The following is a 13,279-nucleotide window of genomic DNA, read 5'->3' on the forward strand; positions in this document are numbered from 1 at the left end:
CAAATAGGCAAGGAAACCAGTTCATATGCTGGAAGGGTTAATAGACCCTGTGTGATAGTTAATTTCAGGTGTCAAGTTGACTTAAGTACAGGTTGCCCAGATACATGGTTAAACGCTATTCTGGGTATGTCTTTAAGGACACTTCTGGATGAGATTTCTATCTGAATCTGTAGACTGAGTAAAGGTAAATTCCCTTTTGTAGTGTGGGTGATTCTCATCTCATCAGTTGAAGACCTGAATATAACGAAAAGGCTGACCTTTCCGTAAATAAAAGGGAACTCCTCCTGTGGCGCTGGTCTTTTCCTGCATTTGGACTTGAACTGAAGGACTGGTTCTTCCATGGCTTTGAGCCTGCCAGCTTTTCGGCCGGAACTTACACGTGAGTGCTTCTGGTTCTCAGGCCTTCCTACCAGCCTGCAACTATCACCGCTGGCTCTCGTGGGTCTCCAGCTGGCTCACTACAGATCTCCTACTGGTTCCATTTTTCTGGAGAACCCTGACTCATCCACCAGTTATCATGACGTGCATGACAAAATGTGCCGTGGTCTCAAGGATTTGCAGCAGCCCATCTTGCCACTGCCATGGCCGGTGCTAACCCTAACTGGAAGCAACCTAGTACAGGGTAAGTTCTGGCTCAGGGTATTAGCAATCCTCTGCTATTTTAAGGCTTTTTTGTTTGTTTGTTTGTTTGTTTTTTGCTTTATTTAGAAATGATGACTGGCCAGTCACTTAAAAAATCAGTTACAGAACAAAGTAGAAATAATGTGCAGCCTCAGTGAGCCTTTCAGGGAGTGGTTTCTAGCAGATGTCACTCATGCTCTGTCCCCATCCCTTCAACAATCACCTATACTTGCCTAATGATGTTTGCTGCATCTCTCAACCTGCAAGGCACTTGTCCTCGCTGAGAAATCATGCTTTGCCTCACCTCCTTGTATTTTTGGTAAGAGAGTCTATCCTGGTGGCTCCTGGTGGACTTCCCAACCACAGGCTGAGCTCATTACACAGGGCGGTGCTGTATTCCTTTAGTAGACAGACTAATAAGGAAAGGGGCAGCACCCAAACTAAAGCAGATTTTTCCCAATTATGTGATGCAGAGACCCTAGCAGAAGGAGAAAGAGAAAGGCAGAACTACACCCGGGAGCAGACTTTGGTAACTTAAAACTCGTGTTATGCAGAAAATAATAACAGATAGATCCTAATTCATTCTATGTTGTTTCCAGCAGTTGTAACCACAAAAAAAAAAAAAAAATCATGGTTAATACAGACAGTAAGATCTGGTAGATTAATGACTGAGAGTGGACAGCCTTTAGGGCTAGGCGGAGAAGTCCATGACTTAACTGTTTTTCACTGACAAAGCAAAATAGTACAAAAGTTTCAAGAGACTTAAAGGTTTTTGTTTGTGTTTTTCCTTATCTTCTGTCTCAACTTTCTTAATTGTTACTGTGATGTAGGTATTTCACGTTCCATCATATTCTACACTTCATCTCACCTGGTCATCATTTTTTCCAAAACTCTCTTGGTTTTATTCTATGATTCATTTCTCCTGCATCTTTATTTGTTCCCCCTACTGTAGGCACTCATTTTAATGTAATGATGTTTCCTTACACAAACAAAGTAACTTACTCTTAAACACATGTGAAAATATTATTCTATCTCCCGATGCCTACTTAAATGATTCCACAAGGGGTATTTTGTGTTATAAATCTCAGTCTTCTTTCTTTTTTCAAATCCACACAATGTTTGAAAGATATACCCATATTTTGCCTTATGTAAATCTATTTCAAATTGTCTCAATATTGAGGCATATTCCATTATCCATTTTCCTATTAATCTTTTCAAGTGCTTACCATCAGAACAAATGCAGAAAGCATAATTTCGCACATGCTATCTTTTGAATCTGAGTGTGTCTTTAGTATATAACCTGAAGTATAATGGCTGACTTATAAATTACACACGTATATTTCACTTAACTATTATGCAGTTGGTGTGTAAAGTGGTCAGAACTATTTTACATTTCTACTAGCAGTGCACGAAGCTTCCTATGACTTTACATTTTGGTCAACATTTGATACTGATTTTTAAAATTTTCTGTTCTAGAGAATTTAAGTGGTACAACTTTGTTGTAATTTGTTTTTTTCTGATGGCTGAGATTAAAAATCTCTTCATGTACTATCCAGCCACTTCTGAATCTCTTTTTGTGAATTTCTTTTTTTAACGGTATTTAAATTCTAGTTAGTTAACATATAGTACAATACAGGTTTCAGCTGTTGAATTCAGTGATTCATCGTTTACACATAACACCTAGTGCTCACCGCAACAAATGCCCTCCTTAATACCCATCAACCGTCTAGTCCATCCCCCTCCTCAGCTCTCTCCATCAACCCTCAGTTGGTTCTCTATTGTTAAGAGTCTCTCATGGTTGGGGCGCCTGGGTGGCTCAGTGGTTTAAGCTACTGCCTTCAGCTCAGGTCATGATCTCAGGGTCCTGGGATCGAGTCCCGCATCGGGCTCTCTGCTTGGCGGGGAGCCTGCTTCCTCCTCTCTCTCTCTCTCTCTGCCTGCCTCTCTCCCTACTTGTGATCTCTATCTGTCAAATAAATAAATAAAAATCTTAAAAAAAAAAAAAAAGAGTCTCTCATGGTTTGCTTTTCTCTCTTCTTTTCTCCCTTCTCATACGTTCATATGTTTTGTTTCGTAAATTCCACATATGAGTGGAATCATGGTATCTGTCATTCTCTGACTTGTTTAGCTTAACATAATACTCTCTAGCTTCATCCATGTTCTTGCAAATGGCAATATTTCATCTTTTAATGGCTAAGTAATATTTCAGTGTGTGTGTGTGTGTGTGTGTGTGTGTGTGTGTGTGTATCTTCTTTATCCATCCATCAGTCTACGGACATTTGGGCTCTTTTTGGGAATTTTTGAACACTGACTTTTTTTTTTTTTCTATTGGGCCCTTTGTCTAACTCACTGGAGTAGAGCAGTTTTATTTTAGATAGTACAATTTTAGGCAGCTTTAACTGTTGCAAATACTTTCATTGACTGTACCTATTTAATATCTTTGTCTGTGGTATCTTCTGTTGAAGGGAATTTCTTAATTTTAATTTAAAAAATCTACCAATTTTTTTCATTTTTTAAAGATTTTATTTATTTATTTGACAGACAGAGATCACAAGTAGGCAGAGAAGCAGGCAGAGAGAGATAGAGGAGGAAGCAGGCTAGGCTCCCTGCTGAGCAGAGAGCCTGATGCAGGGCTCAATCCCAGGGTCCTACCTACCTAGGATTTTTAGGTCCTAGGATTTCCTACCAAGGTCAAGAGAATATCATCCTAGTTTTTTTTTTTCATTAATTTCATAGCTTTATCTTTCACAATTGGGTCTTTAATTCATCTAAATTTTATTATTGTATACAGTGTGAATTGGATCCTGCTTAGTGTCTACAACATCATCTCATCATCTAGTAAATATTCTTTCTCAGTGATTTGTGACAAAACTACAATCATTAAAATTGGTCTATGTATTTATAACATTTTGTTCCCTTTGAATAAGGTAAAAATAATTTTTGTTAAGTTTCCTCATGAAACCCCATTGGAATTTTGTTGGCTATTGCATTTATCTTTATTTCTTTACAAAAACTGAAGAAGAGTTAGCAAACCAGTTTACCAAGTACCTATTGTATGTTGCAGTTTACATTCCTACTGGAACAAAATAAAAATGGGATAGTATAAATGGAAAACATTGCAAGGTAAGGAAGATGGCTGAGCAGGAGGATCCTGAGCTCACCTTGCCTCCCACACACATCAAGATAGCAGCTACATCTGTACAACCAATTCTGAAAACAACCCAAAGCCTGCCAAACAAATTTCCCACAGTGAGTCACACAGAGGAGGTCATATCAATAAGAGGCATGATTGGGAACCATATACCCAGCAAGAATAATCACAGATGGGAGAGACATCACATGGAGGAGTGAGAAGATCAGAACCCACACCAGGAATGTCAAGCATGGGGCACCCACACTAGTAAGATGAGTCCCCATAACATTTGGCTTTGAAAACCAGTGGGGCATACTGCAAATTTTTATAGTCAGCAAGGCTTACTTCTGGGTACTGTAAAAATCAGTGGGCTTAGCTGTGGGAGAGTTAAAAGGCAATAGGAAACTGAGTTCCCCTGTTTAAAGAGCTAGCATAATAAACAACCCTGTAGAAACATAGCATAGACACAACAGTTTGAAAAGTGCCTGAGGTGTATGTGGAAAACATTTATTTACTAATCTCAGAACACGTGCTGGAGGGGCAGGGATCTTTAGGTGCTGGAAGGTGCCACTTCTCTTCCCTTGCCCCAGCACAGATAGTCAGACACTTGTGAGAAACAATGTGAACACTCTCCACCTATATTGCTAACAGCGTGTGCCCTACCCCTGCACGCCCCTATGTATCTGCCTCATCCATCCCACTCCACACAGCAGGCATCTCTCCAGAGAAGATTCTTCTGCAAGACACCCTGTAAGTAACTCCAGGAGAGGCTGCCACCACTCCAAAGTGACTCCTGCTCTGGGGAGAGGGCAAGATAACCGTGCACATCAGTATGCATATAGCCCCAGCAGCTGAACCTTATATCTGCCTACACAAGGAGACACCTGTGAATCACTGCAACTACAGACTTGGCAGATGGACTGAGGGCAGGCATCTGATCCAACTGTCAGCCCCACCAACCCAGGGAAGCTGCTGAGGGGGCAACACAGAGACAGTGCCCTGCTTATTAGTGTGACTACAGTCCCAGCAGACTAAGGGCAGGCATCTGGTCTGACTGCTGACACTATCCAATGAAAAGTTCCTGGTATCCTTAGATAGGCGCCTTAACAGAACAGGGACTAAATCCTGCCTAGTGCACCCATAATAGGCAAAGTGGGACACTGCAGCCAACTAGACTGAAGACAGACACAACTCAGAAACAGTGGGGCACATGCAAGGCCTACAGGAGAAAACACTGCAGCACACGGTTCTAATAAACAGGGGACATTGCGCTGCAGAGCAATACAGGAACTCTTCTTCATATGGCCTCTATTCTCAAGACCAGGAGACACAGATGATTTTCCTAATACACAGAAACATAAAGAGTTAGACAAATTGAGGTGACACAGGTATATGCCCCAAATGAAAGAACAGAACAAAATCACAGCAAAAGAGCTAAATGAAATGAAGATAAGTAATATGCCCGAAGAAGAATTCAAAGTAATGGTCAAAGAGATACTCACCAGACTGGAGGAAAAAGAAGAGGGTCTCAGCAATACATTCAACAGAGAAAGAAAATACAAAAACAAACCAGAGATGAAAAATTCAATAACTCAAGTAAAAAATACACTAGAGGGATTCAACAGCAGATTAGACGAGGCAGGACAATATATCAGTGATCTGGAAGACAGGGTAATAGAAAGCAAACAAGCTAAATGGCAAAAAGAAAAAAAAAAGAAGAAGAAATGGTAGTAAGTTAAGGGAAATAGTGACATCATTAAGTATAAAAATACTGACAATACAGGGGTCCCAGAGAGAAGAGAATGAGAGAGAAAGGGGAAGAAATTTTATTTGAAGAAATGATAGCTGAAAGCTTCCCTAGTCTGAGGAAGGAAACAGACTCCTAGATTCAGGAGGCACAGAGAGCCACAACAAAATCTAACCAAGGAGGTCCACACCGCATAATAATAAAAGTGGCAAAAAAAAAAAAAAAAAAGGTAAGAATTTTTAAAGTCTCAAGAAAAAAGCAATCAGTTACTACAAGGGAAACTATGTAAGGTTACAGGCTGATTTTTCAGCAGAAATTTGCAGGCAAGGGATTGGTATCATGTTTTCAAGATGCCAAAAGGAAAAAAAAAACAAAGCCCTGCAACCAAGAATATTCAAAATATATTTAGAATAGAAATGAGGTAAAGAGTTTCCCAGAGAAATAAAAATTAAAGGATTTCATCACCACTAAATCAGTCTTACAATGAATGTTAATGGGAGTTCTTTGAGTGGGGGAAAAAAAAGGCTACAACTAGAAGTCAGAAAATTATGAAAAAAAAATTTTATAAGTAAATGAAAGCATAGAAGAGGTAGCAGATTAATCATTCATAAAATCTTTTAAAGGTAAAAGCACAGAAGCAGTAAAATCAATTATATCTATAAAACTCAATTAAGGGATTTAAAATTTTTAAAAAATGTAAATTATGACATTAGATCCATAAAAAATGGAAGGAGTAAAAATGGATAGTTTTAGAATGTGTTCAAACTTAAGCAGCCATCAACTTAATATAAACTTCTATATGCATAAGAAGTTATATATAAATTTAATGGTAACCACAAATCAAAAAATGTAATTGATACACATACACAAAAACAGATGCAGGAATTCAAACTTAATTAAAAAAAATCAATCCACAAAGAAAGAGGACAAGAGAAGAAAGGAACAGAGAAGAAGTTCAAATGCAACCATGAACAAGTAATAAAATGTCAGTGAGTAAATACTTATCAATAACTGATTTAAATGTAAATGGACTAAACGCTCCAATCGAAAGACATAGGGTGCCTAATGGATAAAAAAGCAACACCTATCTATTTACTCCCTACAAAAGACTCAATTCAGACCTAAAGACATCTTCAGATTGAAGTGAAGGGATGGAAAACATTTACCATGCAAATAAAAGCAAAAAGCAAAAAAAAAAAAAAGTAGAAAGCTTAGATAGCTTTACTTATAACAGACAGAATAGACTTAAAATAGAGTATCACAAGAGACAAAAAGGGTACTACATAATGATAAAGAACACAATCCAGCAAGAGAATATAATAATTGTAAATATCTAGGTACCCAACATGAGGGCCACCTAAATACATAAAGCAACTTAAACAGTAATAAAGGGAAAAATTGACACAATATAATAATAGAAGGAGGGGCACCTGAGTGGCACAGATGGCTAAGTGCCCAAGTCTTGGTTCCATTCAGCTCATGTTGTGATCTCAGGGTCATGAGACTGAGCCCACAATGGACCCTGCACTCAGCACAGAGTCTGTTTGAGATTCTCTCTCCTTCTCCCTCTGCCCCTCCCATTCATGCTCTCTCTCTAAAATAAATCAATGAAACTTAAAATAATAGTAGGAGACTTAAATGTCCCACTTAAATCACTGGATAAATAGTCCAGACAGAAAATCTTTAAGAAAACATAGACTTTGGATGACACATTAGACAAGATGGGCCTAACAGATACATTCAGAACGTTCCATACAAAACAGCAGAATGCATGTTATTTTCAAGTGTACACAGAACATTCTCCAGGATAGATCACATATTAGGCCTCAAAACAAGTTTCAATAAATTAAAAAGGCCAAAACCATACCATACATGTTTTCTGAACCTAACAGTCTGAAACTAGAAATCCATCATAAGAAAAAAATTGGAAAAGAACACAAACATATGCAGACTAAATAACATGCTACTAAACATTAAGTAGGTCAACCAAGAAATCAAGGAGGAAATTAAAAAGGGACATGGAAACAAATGGAAATGAAAACACAATGTTCCAAAATCTTTGGGATGCAATAAAAGCTGTTCTAAGAGAGAAGTAATAAGTAATAAAGTAATAAGACCTATCTTAAAACCCAAACAAACAAAAATCTCAAATAAACAACCTCAGAGCAAACAAAGCTCAAACCCAGCAGAAGGAAGGCTATAATAAAGATTAGTGCAGAAATAAATGAAATTGAATAGATCAATGAAACCAGGAGCTGATTCTTTGAAAAGATAAGCACAATTGATAAAGTTTTACCCAGACTCATCAATTAAAAAAGAGAACTCAAAAAACTAAAAGCAAAAAAGGAGGAGAAATAAAAGCTGAAACCACAGAAATATAAAGGATTATAAGAGAATATTATGAAAAATTACTGTGCCAACAAATTGGACAACCTAGAAGAAATGGATAAATACCTAAAAACATAACCTTTCAACACTGAATCAGGAAGAAAGAGAAAATTTGAAAGACCAATTATTTATAATGAAATTGAATTAGTAATCAAAAACTCCCATCATATAAAAGCTCAGGACCGGATGGCTTCACATGTGAATTGTACCAAACATTTCAAGAAGAGTTAATACCTATTTTTCTCAAATTATTCCAAAAAAAAAAAAAAGAAGAGGAAGAAAGTTTGCAAATTCATTCTATGAACAAGGCTGGGAGTATCAGAATCCCAGTATTACCCTGATGCCAAAACTAAAAACAGATACTACAAAAAACGTAACTACCAATATTTCTGATGAATATGGATGCAAAAATCCTCAACAAAATATTAGCAATCCAAAATCAACAATACAGTAAAAAATAATTCACCATGATCAAGTGAAATTAATTCCACAGATGCAAGGATGATTCAATATTCACAAAACAAGCAACATGATATATCACATTAACAAGAGTAAAAATAAAACCATACTGTCATCTCAATAGATGTAGAAAAAGCATTTTACAAAGTACATCATTTCATAATTAAAAACTCTCAACAAAGTAGATTTGGAGGCAACATACCTCAACATAATAAAGGTCAAATATGAAAAACACACAGCTAACATCATGCTCAGTGATGAAAAATTGAGAGCTTTTCCTCTCACATCAGGAACAAGACAAGGATGTCCACTCTCACCACTTTTATTCGACAAAATAGAAGTCCAAGCTGCAGCAATCAGACAAGAAAAAGAGATGAATGGCATCTAAATTGGTAAGGAAGAAGTGGAACCGTCTCTATTTGTAGATGACATGACACTATATAGAGGAAACCCTAAAGTCTTCACCAAAAAAAACTATTAGAACTGATAAGTGAATTCAGTAAGGCCACAGGATATGAAATTAATATAGCACAATATTTTGCATTTCTATACACTACTAATGAAGGACCAGAAAGAGAAATTGAGAAAACAATCCTATTTACAACTGTACCAAAATAACAAAATATCTAGTGATAAACTTAACCAAAGAGGTGAAAAACATGTACTCTGAAAACCATAAAATGTGGATGAAAGAAATTGAAGATGACCAAAACAAATGGAAAGATACTCCATGCTCACGAACTGGAGAAACCAGTACCGTTAAAATGTTCATGCTACCCAAAGCAAGGCACGGATTTCACACAATCCCCTCAAAACCATCACAGCGTTTTTCAGAGAACTAGAACACCGAGTAGTAACATTTGAACAGAACCACAAAGACCTTGAATAGCCAAAGCGATCTTGAGAAAGAAGAACAAGGCTGGAGGTATCCGAATCCCAGATTTTAAAATACACTGCAAAGCTAGAGTAGTCAAAACAGTGTGATACTGGCACAAAAGGAGATGCATTAATCAATGGAAGAGAATAGAGAGTCCAGAAATAAAAAGTTCAATTAATTTCTGACAAAGAATGAAGAAAATACAATGGGGAAAAAGAATGTCTCTTCGACAAATGGTACTGAGAAAATGAGACAGCTACATGCAAAAGAATGAAACTGGACCACTTTCTTAAACCACACACAAAAATAAAATGGATTAAAGACACAAATATGAGAACTGACAGCATAAAAATCCTAGAAGAGAACACAGTAATTTCTCTGACATTAGTGACAAGAACAATCTTCTAGGTAGGTCTCCTCAGGCAAGAGAAACCAAGGCAAAATAAACTATTGGGACTATAGCAAAATAATGAGCTTCTGCACAGTGAAGGAAACAAAACAAGGCAATGTACTGAACGGGAGAAGTTGTTTACAAATGGTATATCCAATAAGGGGTTATTATCCAAAATATATAAAGAATTTATACAACTCAACACCCCCAAACCCTCAAATAATCCAATTAAAAAATGACCAAAGGATCTGAGTGGACATTTTTCCCAAAGAGGACATCCACATGGCCAACAGACACATGAAAAGATGTTTAACGTCACTCATCATCAGGGAAATGCAAGTCAGAACCACAATGAAATATCACCTCACCCTTGTCAGAATGGCCAGAACCAAAAAGACAACAAATAGCACATTGGCAAAGATATGTAGAGAAAGGAAGAGAAAGGAACCTTCGTGTACTGTGGGTGGGAATGCATGTTGGTATAGACACGAAGGAATACAATACAGAGGGCCCTCAAAAGCTTAAGAATAGAAACACCATACAATGTAGTAATTCCACTACTGGGTATTTACCCAAAGAAAACAAAAGCAGTAACTTGAAAGGATATATTCACCCTGTATTTATCACAGCATTATTTACAATAGTGTCCAATGTGTCCAATGGTAGATGAGTGGATAAGGAAGAAGTGGTGTACGTATATATGTATATGTATATACAGACTCACACAATGTAACATTTCTCAGACACAAAAGAAATGAGATCTTACATTTGCAACAACATCGATGTACCTAGAGATTATAATGCCAAGGGAAATAAGTCAGACAGAGAAAGACAAATGCCATATTGTATCACTCCTTTGTGGAATCTAAGAATCAAACAAAGAAACCAAGATAAATGAGACAAACGTAAAAACAGACTCTTAGATACAAGGAACAAAGTAGATACCAAGGTGGAGACGGTGGGAGGATGGGTAAAAATAAATTATACAAAATAAATCAATCATGGAGACAAAAACTTCAGCCTCGTGAATACAGTTAACATGATGGTCACAGTATTGTGTGGTGACAGCTGGGGACTACACCCACCGTGATGAGCACTTAGTAACACACAGAGAATTGCTGAGTCATTCCATTACACACATACGATGAATACAGGACTGCATGTTAATCATACCTCAAAAAAAAAAAAAAGTGAAAGAAAAAAAAAATGTCCAACCTATCTAGAAATAAGTGACATATAGATGAAAGTTACATAAATCATTTTTGCTTTTTAAATTAAAAGTGATAATACTAGTGGTTACAATATTAGAGAGGGTGGTAAGATAAACTTTCATGTACTGGTGGGGGTGTCATTTTATAGCCTTACTAGAAAGTTCTTTGCCGATACTTTAAAAATATTAACTAAGAACAAACATCTTCTTCCAGAAATTATCGTAAGGAAATAATCATACAAGAAGGCCAAGATATGGGGCGCCTGGGTGGCTCAGCGGGTTAAAGCCTCTGCCTTCAGCTCAGGTCATGATCCCAGGGTCCTGGGATCGAGCCCCGCATCGGGCTCTCTGCTTAGCGGGGAGCCTGCTTCCTCCTCTCTCTCTCTCTGCCTGCCTCTCTGCCTACTTGTAATCTCTATCTGTCAAATAAATAAATCTTTAAAAAAAAAAAAAAAAAAAAAAGAAGGCCAAGATATGTATTAATGTGTTCAGAACGGTAAAAACCCAGTAAGTACTGTTAGCATTGTGCTATAGAACATTCTTTTTTTTTTTTTAAGATTTTATTTACTTATTTGACAGAGAGAGAGAGATCACAAGTAGGCAGAGAGACAGACAGAGCGGGGAGAGAGAAGCAGGCTCCTCACTGAGCAGAGAGCCCGATGTGGGGCTCCATCTGAGGACCCTGAGATCACGACCGGAGCCAAAGGCAGAGGCTTTAACCCATCAAGCCACCCAGGTGCCCAGAACATTCTTAATTCCATTGTGGTTCATTCGCATAATGCACTATACTTGTCACTAAAACTTATGTGATAGATTGCAATGTAAGGGCCTGACATTAAGCTTTTGATTTTGAGACGTCCACTTCAGAGGCCTCCATCTGGAACAAACATGTGGCCCGCTCTGGAACATGATGACCAGCGAAACAACTTGGTAAGAAGCCAGGCCATGCCTACCCATCATTTCCCCTTCTATAACGTGGAATGGAACCCACATAACTGACCACTTGAGTGACCCCAGTTTTCCCCTCCTGCACCCTCATTCCTGTTCTCATGTTTTTAATGAGCCAATCAACATTCCCAGACACCCCACCCTGGACCCTGATAAAGGAGTGCCCTGTCCCTCTCTCTCCCTCCACCTGCAGCAGCCCTGTGGGGTGGCCGCTGAGCATGGGGGTACCCGCCAACACAGGTGAAGCATGAATCCGGATTTTTCAAAGTGACCTGATGGTTGTGGCTGAGGTACGTCCTGTGATCAGAGGAACCGCAGGGCTGGTCCAGCCGCAACCGGGTCTGGTTGGGGAAGTGCCTGCGGGGCTTGCCACAAGTTGTATGAGTGCGCAGTGTCCCCACAGGGGGAAGGACACCAATACAACACACATGTCTCTTATTTCTGGGCACAACGTACTAAGGTAGGAAGCAGTTTACAGATAAATACGAATAGTACAAGTGTGTTTTCTTAAAACCAGAGAGATTGAGAAAGTATACAAATAGGTACGTGCATGTGTTCTCTGTGTGTGTGTGAGAGTATGTGTGTGAGTGAGTGTGTGTGTGTGTGTGTGTGTACAGTCTATTATCAAAACAGCAACTGTGGTTATCTACAGATGAAAGGACTAAAAATGACTTCTTTGCTTAACAGTATTCATTATTTTCCAACACAGGCATGATACTTTCTGTATCTCAAATTGTTTAAAAAAATAGATGAATTAGACATATGCTTCAAACAATTTGCCCTGATTCCATTCTGTATAAATCACTGACTTCGAGTTTCCATAGCATTTATATTTAAATTATCTTTCTGTTGGTTCATTTGTACATTGGCTTTTTCGTTTGAATTGTAAATACCAGGGAAAGCCCTAATTCCTGAATATCACTCATGTTAGCAGGAAGGTATACTAGAAATAGCTACTAGATCATCCTAATTTAAGTGTAAAATAAACATTCTGATTTCCGTATCAGCCTTTTGTAAAGCTGGTGTCTGCGACCTTCTGAGGTCCAGGGGCCCTGTTGATAAGGTCATGGGTATGGGCTGGTAAACAGGAGGACAAGATCCCAGGCACTACCTAGACAATACCATCCTGTTGGGCCCAGGCTAATTATTAACATTGTTTGCTTTTGTAATGCCTTTCTTTTTTTTTGAAATTTTATGTTGAAATAATTATAGTTAGGGGCACCTGAGCGGCTCTGTCGTCAGTGGTCTGCCTTCAGCTCAGGTCATGATCCCAGGTCCTAGGATCGAGTCCTGAATCCGGCTCCTTGCTCAATGGGGATGTGTGCTTCTCTCTCTCCCTCTGCTTGCTTCATCCCCCACCCCCACTGCTCCCCCAGCGTGTGCTCTCTCTCTCTCAAATAAATAAATAAAATTTTTAAAAATAATAATAATGAATAATTATAATTTTAAAACGTATATTTCTTTCTCATTCCTGAACTCAGGCTGCGGAGGTAGCGTATTTGAAC

This window comes from Meles meles, chromosome 8, assembly GCF_922984935.1.
Source record: "Meles meles chromosome 8, mMelMel3.1 paternal haplotype, whole genome shotgun sequence".
In the NCBI taxonomy this organism is placed as follows: Eukaryota; Metazoa; Chordata; class Mammalia; order Carnivora; family Mustelidae; genus Meles; species Meles meles.